The sequence below is a fragment of the Diabrotica virgifera genome, chromosome 9 (assembly GCF_917563875.1).
Source record: "Diabrotica virgifera virgifera chromosome 9, PGI_DIABVI_V3a".
NCBI lineage: Eukaryota > Metazoa > Arthropoda > Insecta > Coleoptera > Chrysomelidae > Diabrotica > Diabrotica virgifera.
The window spans coordinates 82,695,629-82,709,200 of NC_065451.1; positions in this window are offsets into that span (position 1 = coordinate 82,695,629).

The following is a 13,572-nucleotide window of genomic DNA, read 5'->3' on the forward strand; positions in this document are numbered from 1 at the left end:
AAACTAAAACGGGACATGTTTGTTTTTAGCCACTTGGGGGAAATCTTAAACTGTAACCAGTCCGTCAGCTCCCCTCACAACTGGGAGCAACCGTTCTACGCCAAGCCAGGTCATTTGGAGACCAGCCTGGAGAACCTCCCACATACCTACTTTGTATCCTGCCCTCTGCACCCCAGAAGGGCATCGGTATATTAATTGGTACAAGCTAGCACCATCCCTGTGCTAATTCGCCTACCAGGGATTTTGGAATCTGTAGCAAGGACACTTTTGGGGACCATATAGGGTTTGTTTTGGGACACTTGGTATCTGCTAGTGATTGTCACTTCCACTATTACACCACATTCATTTTTTGTATAAGACTCGGGACATTTATTTTGATGATTAAGTTTTATAGTTTATCGCACATATTTTGTTTCAATATTTAAGTTGCATATTGTTTTTATATCTCTATAATAGTTGATAGTGTTCCCCAAACCAGTAAACTCTCTGGTCAAAGAGGTTTGATCTCAGATCCTCTTTTCCCCATATGAGATTCTCTTTACCTTTATATATTACCTGAAATTTACTTGTACCATTTATTTACTTAATTAACTTTATATTTTTAGTACTAACCTCGCTTGTCTCCACTTATCAATTTAAATTTATATACTTTTTCCTCTTAATTTGCTTAATTTATTAACTTATTCATATAACTTTTATCTTTCTTTAGTCAATCATAATTATTTAACTTATTTGCTTAACTTTACTTAAATTCATTTAATCAATTTTTAATTATATCTTTGGACGCTATTCCCTTTGAATAGCTATCCATTTTACTTGTTATATTTTTTAGTGACTACGTGTCGAAGCAACTGATATTTATATATCAAGTAGACCGTAGGTTCACCTTAATGAGGCTAGTGCCTATTTAACTCTTTGAGAGTTACGGAAATTATTCATTGTTAATAATCCTCCCTTAATTATATTCTGGTTCATTAGTTCTTAATTATATTCTGGTTCATTAGTTCTATAGGGTTTAACGTTGCTGTACGTATTGCAATCGTACAATTATTTGGTGAAGGTTGTTATTTAACCTAGTATATGTAAGTTGGGGGTACGCTCCATATAAGAGCTACTCCATTACTAATGTAACTATAGATTATATTGATATTACTATAGGTAATTATTTCCCATTGTCATTTTAGAGTTACATAGTTTGTATTTTTCTAACTCAGAGGTTGTCAAAAATCTAAGTAGTTATATTTAATAAATATTTATTTGTTTTTGTATATCAATTAATTTTTTCCCATTTTTGAATTTAATATATTTAATATTTAACAGCAGTGTAAGATACCTGGAAGTTTGGTCCATTCCAACTTCTGGCGCCCATAATTCAGTCTATTTTATTTATCTCCTATATTCTTCTATTTTTATTATATTATTATATTTATCTAATTTATTTTCTGAACATATATTTTTATCATAAAAAGATTTCCCTTTTTCTAGTCATCATCTCTCTTTAGGTTGAGCTACTGTTCTTCGACAGGCATGCAAACTTGCATCTATAGCTAGCCAACTCTATTCAGTTTGCCTCTGTCTCTCCATACTTCCATTATCAGTTCATCACCCTTCCTTCATTCATTTCATCTTATCATTTTAGTTCAACAAATACTACTGCAAAGTAGTATTTTGTTACAAGAGGACAACAATAATTGTTATAATCTTATGAATAATGATAATATATTTACTAACGATAACGAGATTATAGCTGAGGTATGTAGAAAGTATAGTTTATTTAATGAAATGGGCTACGAAGCCATGCGATTGTTTTGCATGACTCTTAAAAGTCTATCAGCACGTTTTAAAAAAACCACTCAATGCCTTCATTTTGGTAATAAGTTAATATTTTTTATTTCAGCTCAATTTGCCAACACAAATAGAATTTGAGGAGGAGGAATTACAAAACCCAGATACAGCAGAAAAAACTGTTGACGTGGTACCAGAATCAGCTACGGAAACTATAGATGTAGTTTCAGAACCAGTGGAGGAAACTATTGACGTAGTTCCCGAACCATCCGAGGAAACTATGGATATAGTTGAGGTTGATAGTATTCCTTATGAAGGTTATGCATTGTTTGATAGTCCGCCCGAAGGCTGGTTTGATTTTTAAAAATTGAACAAATATAAGCAAATAAGAATCGAAGTGGTAGGTCGCTATCTTATTCACTAGATTTAGAGGTTGCTCAGCTTGCCACATCGTTAGCACAAAGCCTTATCCTACAGGCTTGTAGGTATCTTGTTCTGACTAACTCAAAACAATTTGGACTTGGTCATCAGATCACACAGCAAAATCATAATCTTCTCTGCAACCCCACCTTCATATTTATAATTATATGATTATAATTTCACCCTTTAATTTTTAGGATCCGCTTAACGAAGCCAACAGTACAGAACCAACACTGACAAGAAAGAAACGGCAAAATAAATCTCAGTGGAAAAGAAACGAGGCCAAAGTTAAAAGAAACAAAGGAGAACAATACGTAAACAAGCTTGGCAATGTGGTACCACCGAGAACTGTCCAATCAGGTGAAAATACATGCATTTGTAAACTCTTTTGTAGATTCAAGTTTACTGATGCAGACAGGCAAATAATTTTCAACAAATTCTGGGAGTTAGGTGATGTCACGATGCAGAGAACGTTTGTCCGAATGAATACAACGCATGCTGGGGAAATTGTTATGAATCAACGTTTTCCTAAGGCCTCATTTTTCTTCCGGAAAGAAAATATTAAGATTCCTGTGTGTAAAAGATTTTTTATGTCCACTCTAAATATTGGTGACCGATTCATTAGAACTGCGTTTAGGAAAATTAGAAATGAAAACGTGGAGGGGGAACATCGAGGAAAACACAACAATCATGTCAGGCTTGACTCTGAAATTTCAGCTGCAATTAAGGACCACATCAATTCGTTTCCAAGGATTGAATCTCATTTTTTGAGAAAGCAAACTAGTAGAGAATACATTTCTGGAGAGCTCACCATTGCAGAAATGCACAGAATGTACTTACTGAAAAGAGGAGAGAAAGGATGGCCAGAGGCTAAACTTTCTACGTATTCTAATATTTTCAATACTCAATCTAACCTAGGATTTTTTATACCAAAGAAGGACATGTGCTCTTTCTGTGTTAAGTACGAAAACAGCAGTGATGTTGACAAAGCAAATCTTAAGAATGACTTAAAATTGCATAACGATGAAAAAGAAAAATGTAGAACAATAAAAGATTTCGACAAAGCCCTAGCAAAAGAAAATAAAAATTTGATGGTTGCTGTTTATGACTTGCAAGCAGTTTTAACCAGCCCATCAGGACAAACCTCAAATTTTTATTATTCTAGAAAATTCGCAACTTACAATTTTACCATTTACGACCTCGGCTCAGGAACTGGTTATTGCTATATTTGGCACGAAGATGAAGCAAACAGAGGAGCCAACGAAATAGGTTCTTGCATTTTGCACTTTTTGCAAAATTATTGCAGAGATAAAGAAGTTATCTTTTACTCTGATAATTGCAGTGGCCAACAAAAAAATAGATACATGCTGAGCCTGTACCAGTACGCCATAGAAAAATTGGGCATAATATCCATCACACACAAGTTTATGATCGTGGGGCATACACAGAATGAAGGTGACTCTCTTCACAGCATTATTGAAAAAGCTCACAAAAGAATAGTTAGAGCAGGGAATATTTATTCCCCCCACCAGTGGGTAACACTTATTCAGGGTGCAAAAAAAAGTGGCAAACCCTTCATAGTTCACGAAATGGGTTATGATTCTTTCTATGATTTGAAAGACCTGCACCATCAAATGGGGAACACATATAATACAAATACTTTACGTGAAAAAATATCTTTGTTGGACATCAGAATTTTACATGTAGCTGCTAAGGATCCTACAACTGTAAAGTACAAAAATTTATTTTCTGAAGAAGATTACAAAACTATTATTACTAGGGTTGAGGCTCCCATCAAAAACACCAGGAAACGTTCAAGAATCCAAAAAAATAAAGAAAAAACAGTTGTTCTTAAAAAAAATTATATTGCGAAACTGGGAGTGGCTTACGCAAAGAAACAAGATTTGCTTAAATTATGTTCTGATAATATTATTCCACAACAATATCATCAATTTTACAAATCTTTGAAAGTTCGAGCAGATTAATTTGTCCATCAGTTAATGCTTTTTTTTATTTTATTTAGATGTAATTTAGTTAACTGGCAGCATTGATTTCAGTGAGAATCCTATCTTGATATCAGTGAGTAATAAATGGTTGTGATCAGTCAAAATAAAATTGTTTCTTTTAATTTGACCTCTTCCTTTAAAATTCCGTTAAAATTTCCTTTTAAACGAAGCACAGAAATATAACTATTTCTGTACTTTCCTCTTCGGTATGGCGTTTGATTAAATAAATCAAAATACAAAACTATAAATACACCTCTGTTAAAATTAATACTAGTAAAACGTAATACTGCCATATAACTTAATGTGGCCTGTAATTTTTAAAGTTTCTAGTGTAATACTGCCATTTATCTGATTGTGGCATTTAATTTTAAAAGTTTCTAGTGTAACACTGCCATTTATATGATTGAGGCTTTTAATTGTATAAGGTTCTAGTGTTATACTGCCATATTAATAAAAATGGCAGTGTTACATTTGCATTTATAAATGATAAACTGCCACATTTTGAAAAAAATTACTAAATAATAATCTTTTTCATAAATTTTTCTTATTTTATTGAAGAGAACCAATAATTTGTTATAAAAATGAATTTTCCGGTACAGATTATTTTAAGGGTAAAAGTGGGCGCAACTTTAAATTTTAAAATCGCTCTCCTGAAAAATTTGCTTTTCTCGAAAGTGGCAGTGTGTCAAATAATAAATATTCAGAATTCATATTCGATATTGAACAGAATTATTTTATCACCCAGTAGACCGCACGAATTTATTTATTTTATATTCACGCACGTAGATTAATTAGTTTAGATACAAATTGGTCAATTATCAACAATATAATTTGGAAATGTCACGAAACTGCTGACAAAAGTAGAATTATTTACCTTAATTAGATATACAAATCACGGGGGACTAGCGTCACCTATGACCCAATTTAAGCTTCTATAAAACTAGGCTCTGGGGCCTAGAAAGAGAGTTCTCATTCAGTCTTCAGCTAATTCGCGTATCATTTATCAGTTACAGTGTTCGGCGGTTCTCCCGGGATTGAAATATATCCTTGTGTTCGTCTATATCAATAAACGTATTTATCGCTACTTACGTCTTTTACATCCTACATTTTTATACATGGTCCTTATCGAGAAAAAAAGGAGGCCTACAAGTACAGTCCACACCAATCGAAATCAGTAGCAAATAGACGACACTAGGCCCGGGAGAACAGAACCAGAGCGAAGCAGAAGCCGTAACCAGAAAAATACAGGTCAGAAGCCGTATCCAGAAAACTACAGGTCAGAAGCCGTATCCAGAAAAATACAGGTCAGAAGCCGTATCCAGAAAACTACAGGCCAGAAGCCGTATCCAGAAAAATACAGGTGAGAAGCCGTAACCAGAAAAATACAGGTCAGAAGCCGTATCCAGAAAACTACAGGTCAGAAGCCGTATCCAGAAAAATACAGGTCAGAAGCCGTATCCAGAAAACTACAGGCCAGAAGCCGTATCCAGAAAAATACAGGTCAGAAGCCGTATCCAGAAAACTACAGGCCAGAAGCCGTATCCAGAAAAATACAGGTCAGAAGCCGTATCCAGAAAACTACAGGCCAGAAGCCGTATCCAGAAAAATACAGGTCAGAAGCCGTATCCAGAAAACTACAGGCCAGAAGCCGTATCCAGAAAAATACAGGTCAGAAGCCGTATCCAGAAAAATACAGGTCAGAAGCCGTATCCAGAAAACTACAGGCCAGAAGCCGTACCCAGAAGAGTTACTGCAGATCCAGAAAGAAAACTGCAGGTCAGAGGGCATATCCAGGTGCGCATGCAGAGCCAGTCCAGAAACATAAAAAAGAAAAAAAAACCGTAAGTTTTTGAACAAATTAACATTTTTCCAACTATTTCGTATCGTATAACGCAATATTCTTTCCAATTTTAAACCGAATTATTCGACCTATACATATTTACAAAAATTTTAGTGCAGTCTATACAATAGTTGCCATTCAAATAAATTTAAATATTTACTAACTATTTACTCTTTTATTTTTGTTAACTATATTTGCCTATATTTATTTATTGATTCTAACTATATTTGCCTTATATATTAACTATACTTTGACTATATAATAATAATAAACGGTCAGCCCTACAAATATTTACTACTTACCTATTTCTTTATGTTACAAGTTGATAAAGAAAAAACATTATACCCTAATAATTTCATAGTGCTTGGTATTTCATTTACATAATTTTAGATCGCATTATTTTAAATACTCATCGTAATACAGAGGTTCTATTCTTATTATTCTATTTATAACTGTGCAACATAATACTTTGCTTGACATTAACCCACATATAACACTGACCTACAGATAAATAAGCAAACCTCAGCAAGGTCTACAGAATTACTATTTACGATTCAGCAAAAGGTGAATCACAGTAAATTGAAAATATAAATAGTTACGAAAAAATACGGTAAAAACATTTATTACTGGATAAAATAGAAAGTACGTGGATTTAAACATGGAAGCGTTACAGAACAAGCAAGCTGAGCTTGGAGGAGAGATTTCTAAACAGGTGTCGTCTCTTAAGAGAGACCCTGGATCTCGCAAGAATCAACAATACATTAAAGAGCGTCAGGATAGATTAGAGGAGTATTGGACAAGGTTTGGGCATAACCACGAGAAATTATTAGATAGCGGAGTAACGAAAGACAAGTACTTCGAAACAAAATACTACGAGCAGGTTTTTAAGACATATATTGAGGGAAAAACCCTATTGGAAGAATATGGAAGAATATTGAAAAGAGGAAAGACAACAAAAGGAAAGGAGATACAAATAAGAAAACAAAAAATCGAGGAATTATTACAAGAATATGAACAGGAGTTGCAGTACGATGAAGAACTGCAAGCAGAATTGAAAGAACACATGGAGAAAATAAACACACTCATCATAGAAGCAACAGTAAATGATGAGCTAGACGTTATAGACAGTGACGAAGTAGAGAGGATAGATCAGCTAAGGAGGAAGGTCAGGGAAACGATAAAGAAAATGCGGCCTGCAATGCAACGACCAGACAGCACACAGAGAAGAGAGGGAGTAACATTACCGCAGGTAAAAATCCCTGTGTATGAAGGAAGATATGAAACGTGGAGAACTTTCCACGATCTGTTTACAAAGGTAATACATGAAAACGAACAGTTGTCGAGAGCAGAGAAGATGCAGTACCTCAAAACACAAGTAAGAGGGGAAGCCCACAGGATGATACAACACTTGCACATATCCGAAGCCAACTACGAAGTGGCATGGAACATGTTAAAGGAAAGATATGAGAATCCGAGGATGATACTGTTTAAACTAATAGACAGGATGTTACTAGCACAGGAAGTAAAGGATTCTTCCGCTAGAGCACTGAAATCACTACATGACACCTTCCATGAGTGCCTGGAAGCCATAGGAGGGTTGGGAACAGACACGGAAGCGTGGAGCCCATTGATAGCGAGAATTAGCATAACAAAATGGGACAATGAGACAAGGAGACTATACGAAAACCACAGCGGAGACAGTAGAGAGATACCAACGTTCAAGTCAACACAAACGTTTCTACAGCGACGATTCCAAACACTGGAACTGCTGGAGTCAGAAAAGAGACAAGAGAAACAAGGAGGAGCGGGTAAGAAAACAAGAATGGGTTGCGTGATATGCAACGGAGATCACGGAGTACCATACTGCAGAGAATTTTTTCTGGAACTCAAGGTAAAAGACCGGAACAGGATAATACGAGAAAAAGAATGGTGTGCGAATTGTCTAGCACATAAGAAGGAGAAACAATGCTTTTCACAGGTTAGGTGCAAACACTGTGGCGGAGACCACCACCAAACGTTGCATTATGAAACAGGAAACACAGGCAACAGAAGAAACACAAATGAAACAAGAGGAGAACAAATACAGGAAAGAAATGGAAGAGAATAAAACAGTAGAAGAAACGGGTACCAATCGGACAGGTACAGAGGAGGAAATAATTATTCCAACAACGCCAGAGAACAAAATAACGGAAGAAGAGACAATACGCAAGGGAACAATGGGCAAAGAAACAACAACACACAGCAAAGAGGACAGAACTCAGTTAACTGTGCAAGCCATAAGGAAGGTGAAGCATTACTAGCCACAGCAGTGGTACGCGTAAGGGATGCGAATGGAGAGCCTCACATAATGAGAGCATTGATCGACCAAGGGTCACAATGTGCATTTATAACGGAACAAGCGGCGACGGCGCTAGGAACAAAAAGGCAGCCAATACAGGCGACCATATCCGGAATAGGCTCGTCAGGGGAAAAGACAGCCAACTGAAGTATGAAACTATTGATCGGAAATCATTACCAAAGTGACTTCGAGATGGAAATAGAGGCACTGGTACTACCGAAAATAACAAGGGATTTACCGGAACAGGACATAGTCCTACAGGATTACAACGAGAAGAATGTGCTACTGGCAGACCCAAGATACTACAGGGTAGGAAAAATAGACTTATTGCTAGGAGTAAAAGAATATAGTTACATATTGACAGAAGGGATGCACAGAAGAAGTAATGGACTACTAAGTCAAAACACCAAACTAGGATGGATAATTTCGGGGATAGCGCAAGAAAGGGAGACTACAAAAGCAGAAGTATGCTGTATGATATCCAGACAAGAAATGGACATACAAATAAAGAAATTCTGGGAATTAGAGGAAGTGAATCAAGAAACAAGTTTATCAGTAGGAGAGCAAGAATGTGAAGAAATGTATCGTCAGACAGTAAAAAGAAATGAAGAAGGTAGATACGAAGTGAGAATTCCGTTTAAGGAAGACGTCACAAAGTTAGGAGAATCTAAGCAGCAGGCATTCGCCAGATTGATGCAACTAGAAAGGACGTTCACAAAAGACAAACAGTTAGAAACGAATTACAGACAATTCATGGAAGATTATGAAAACCAAGGTCATATGGCAATAGCGGAAGTCCAGGGAGGAAGTTACTACCTACCTCATCATCCAGTGAGAAAGGAGGACAGCACTACAACAAAAATAAGAGCCGTGTTTGATGCATCAAGTAAAAGCTCATCAACAGTAAGCCTAAATGATATTATGCACACGGGGCCAAAATTACAACAGGATTTGACAGATATACTATTGAGATGGAGATCCCATAAGGTAGCATACTCAGCGGATCTGGAGAAAATGTTTAGACAGATCAGAATGGCAGAAGAAGACCAAATGTATCAAAAAATACTCTGGAGAAAGAACACAAAGGATCCAGTGCAAGAATATAAATTGAAGACGGTGACATACGGCACGGCCGCAGCACCATTTTTAGCATTAAGAACAATACAACAGTTACAAGAGGATGAAGGAGGGAATTTCCCTACAGCAGCGAAAATAATAAAAGAAAATATGTATGTAGACGATATATTAGGAGGAGCGGAGACGTTAAAAGAGGCAGAAGCAGCCCAAAAGGAACTAATACAAATTTTTAAGAAAGGTGGATTTACACTTAGAAAATGGTTGAGCAACGAAGAAAAAATAATGGAGAACGTACCAGAAGAAATGAGGAATGTAGACTCAAAAGCATTCAAGCAAGAAGAAATACGAAAGACGTTAGGAATACATTGGTCACCCAAAGAAGATACAATCAGATTCAAGATAGAAATAACGACGACAAAGAAAATAACGAAAAGACACATACTGTCAGAAGTAGCAAAACTATATGACCCATTAGGATGGATAGCACCAGTAGTAATTCAGGCGAAAATGTTCATACAAGAACTTTGGGAGCAAAAGACCAGTTGGGACAAATAATTAACTAGCGCGCAACAAAGCCGGTGGAAAGCATATCAGGCACAATTAATAAATCTTGAGAGAATAACATTATCCAGGTGGAACAATTTAAATAAAACAAACAGAATAGAACTACATGGATTCGCAGATGCGTCTCTGAAAGGATATGGAGCGGTAATTTATTCAAGGGTATTAGACCCGGAAATTAAAACAAATCTATTGATAGCAAAATCTAAAGTCGCACCATTGAAAGGGAAAACGACATTACCAAGATTGGAATTGTGTGCCGCGGTACTATTAGCAAATTTAATGAAGAAAACCCTACAAGCATTGAACAGGGAGAACATGGCAATATATGCATGGTCGGACTCAACAATAACCCTGGCTTGGATAAAGGGATCATCAAAAAGATGGAAAATGTTCGTCGCCAACAGAGTAGAGGAGATAAAAGGAGTTATAGCACCAGAAAATTGGCATAAAGTGGATACGAAAGAAAACCCAGCGGACATCCTCTCACGTGGAAGTACCGCTTCAGAGTTATTAGAAGCAGAGTTATGGTGGAAGGGACCAACTTGGCTAACGAGTAAAAAAGCACTGAGGTTACCGGCAGAGGATATACCTGAAACAAATGAGGAGGAAGTCAAAACGAAAGTAACGACGCACATGGTAACGATAAAGGAAGACATATGCGAGAGATTCTCGAATTTAGAAAAAATGAGAAGAGTGGTATCATATTGTATGAGATTTGCAAACAACTGCAGAAAGAAGGACAAAACTCAAGGACAACTTACAGTCCGAGAATTAGAGGAAACATTGTTAAAAGTGATAAAACTCACACAAATTAACAACTTCAAGCTAGAAATAAATAAACTGGAAAAGAAACAGCAACTAGACAGGAAAAACAAATTAGCATCATTGGTACCGTTCCTGGATAAACAAGGGATTCTAAGAGTCACCGGAAGGCTGAGGCACACGAAGCTACAGTACGCGGAAAAACATCCTATAATTTTACCTAAGGACAGCGCATTAACAAAGTTAATTATATCGGACAGTCATACAAAAAATCTACATAGCGGACTACAACAGACATTACAATACATAAAGAGGAAATATTGGATAATAAACGGAAGAAGAACCGTGAAAAGTCAGTTAACTAAATGTATAAAGTGTAGGAGGTATAAAGGACAAGTAGCACAACAGTTAATGGGAGACCTGCCGGAGGACAGAGTGAACCCGAGTCATCCTTTTACGAATACAGGGATAGATTACGCCGGGCCGATAAAAATAAGTACTACGAAAGGCAGAGGACAAAGGAGTTATAAAGGATACATTGCAGTATTTGTGTGTCTGTCAACAAAGGCAGTACATCTTGAGGTAGTAAGTGATATGTCTACAGATGCATTTATTGCGGCGTTCAAAAGATTTACGGCACGCAGAGGACAGTGCGTCAACATTTACAGTGATAACGGAACCACATTCGTAGGAACGGCAAACTTACAAAAAAAAGAAAATCAAAACCTAGAGGGCGAGATAAAACAAGGATTAATTGCACTAGGCACCCAGTGGCACGTCATACCTGCATATGCGCCACACTTCGGAGGATTGTGGGAAAGCGCCGTGCGAATAATGAAATATCATCTGAAAAGAATCATAGGGGAAACAGTACTGACATATGAAGAACTGAGTACGGTGCTAACACAAATAGAAGCCTGTATGAATTCGAGACCATTATGTGAATCATCAGAAGACCCAGAAGGAAAAATAGCAATCACACCAGCTCACTTCCTTATAGGGAAAGAAATTGTATCACCGAATCGGGAAGAAGAGCTCACGACGTACTTGAAGATGCCAGCAAGGTGGCGAATATTGGAAAAAATAAAAAGGGATTTCTGGAAGATTTGGAGGCAAGAGTACCTGCAACAGTTACAACAAAGGAATAAATGGCATAAAACACACCCAAACATAAAAAAAGAAGAAATAGTCATAATTAAGGAAGAGGATACACCTCCAGGTAGATGGCCACTAGCAAGGGTAATAGAAACACACCCTGGAGCGGAGGGATTAACCAGAGTAGTGTCAGTGAGAAAGGCAAACGGGAAAATAACAAAAAGACCTATACATAAGCTGATAAAATTAGAAGAAGAGAAACAGGAAAAACCAAAGAATTCATCAGGATCAAGATGGAAGAAAATATTAATCGCAATAATGTTTTTAACACTATTGAAACCCATGAATGCAGAACTGTATAAAATATATAATCCGGAACCAGGGTTATTTACTGAAGACCTTGGAGAGGTTTACATAGATCGAGGAACATTCCGAATAAAAGTGCTAATCGAAAAAGGAAGAGTTCAAAAGGAGCATCAACTGATAGGAAGTATGATACAAGGCATACGGGATCTGTGCCAAGAGACAAAAATCGTAAATTGTAAGGAGATAATAGGGAAGTTAGAGGAAGGACAAAGGAAGGCGGAGTCAATAAGTGAAGCGTTGACAGTAGAAATAAAAGGAAGAGAAAAAAGAGGAATATTAGGCACAATATTAACCTCCATATTTGGAGTGAACGACGAAGCCTACAGTGACATTGAGACACTAGACAAAAACCAGAGAGAATTAATAAAGGGGTCACAGCATCAGGCAAAGATAATGTTAGAGACAATAACGTCAATAAACCACACGGAGATGAGGATAAATGAACAGATGAACAAGTTTAACAAAGCACTATTCACAGGCCTACAAGAAATATCAAAAGGACTCAATGAAGTAGAAGACAAAGCATTAAGACTAGAAACCGAATATAGCACGTTACGAATACAAACCATAGCATTACAAGTTAAGGAGTTCATACACGAATATATTCAATTTTACGAGGGAATATTAAACCTTCACTACAACCACGGCCATTTCGTTGATATAATAAAGCCGGGTCAAATAACCAAGTTAATAGAAAGAGCGGGGAAGATACTACCACAAGGAGTGGAAATACGACGACAACCCATTATAGAAACAGAGGTCAGCCATGACGACAAGTATATAAAGGTCATCGGCTACTTCATAGTGACAGGGAGAAATAATTACAGCATGCTCAAGATCACCCCGATACCACTTAAGGTCGAGGGGTCAGTGTTGCATTCGTTTGTCGCCCCAAGAAATCTACTGATTGTAGATTATAACACTCTCCACTACTTCGAATTGACCGCAGAAGATAAAGCAAGATGCTTACAGCTGGCACGGGCACAGATAGCGTGCTCTCCAACGGCCGTAATGAACATGGATACCAAACCAAACTGTATACTGGAAGAAATTTATGAGCGATCTAAGAATAGCACATGTCCAGTGATTACCCGGGCAATACATCAAGCTCAGTGGAGTAAGATGGGTACACCCAACCTTTGGTTAATAATCACACCGATTCCGATACACCTGTCCATTATCTGTGATGGAAATCGGAACGAAAGAGTTCTGGAGCGAGTCTCATTTCTGAAACTCTCGCCCCGATGCATCGCCCAAACGAAAAACATTACATTACTCCCCACTAGCAGCGGGGTGGAGACAGCGATAACCAGCTACCT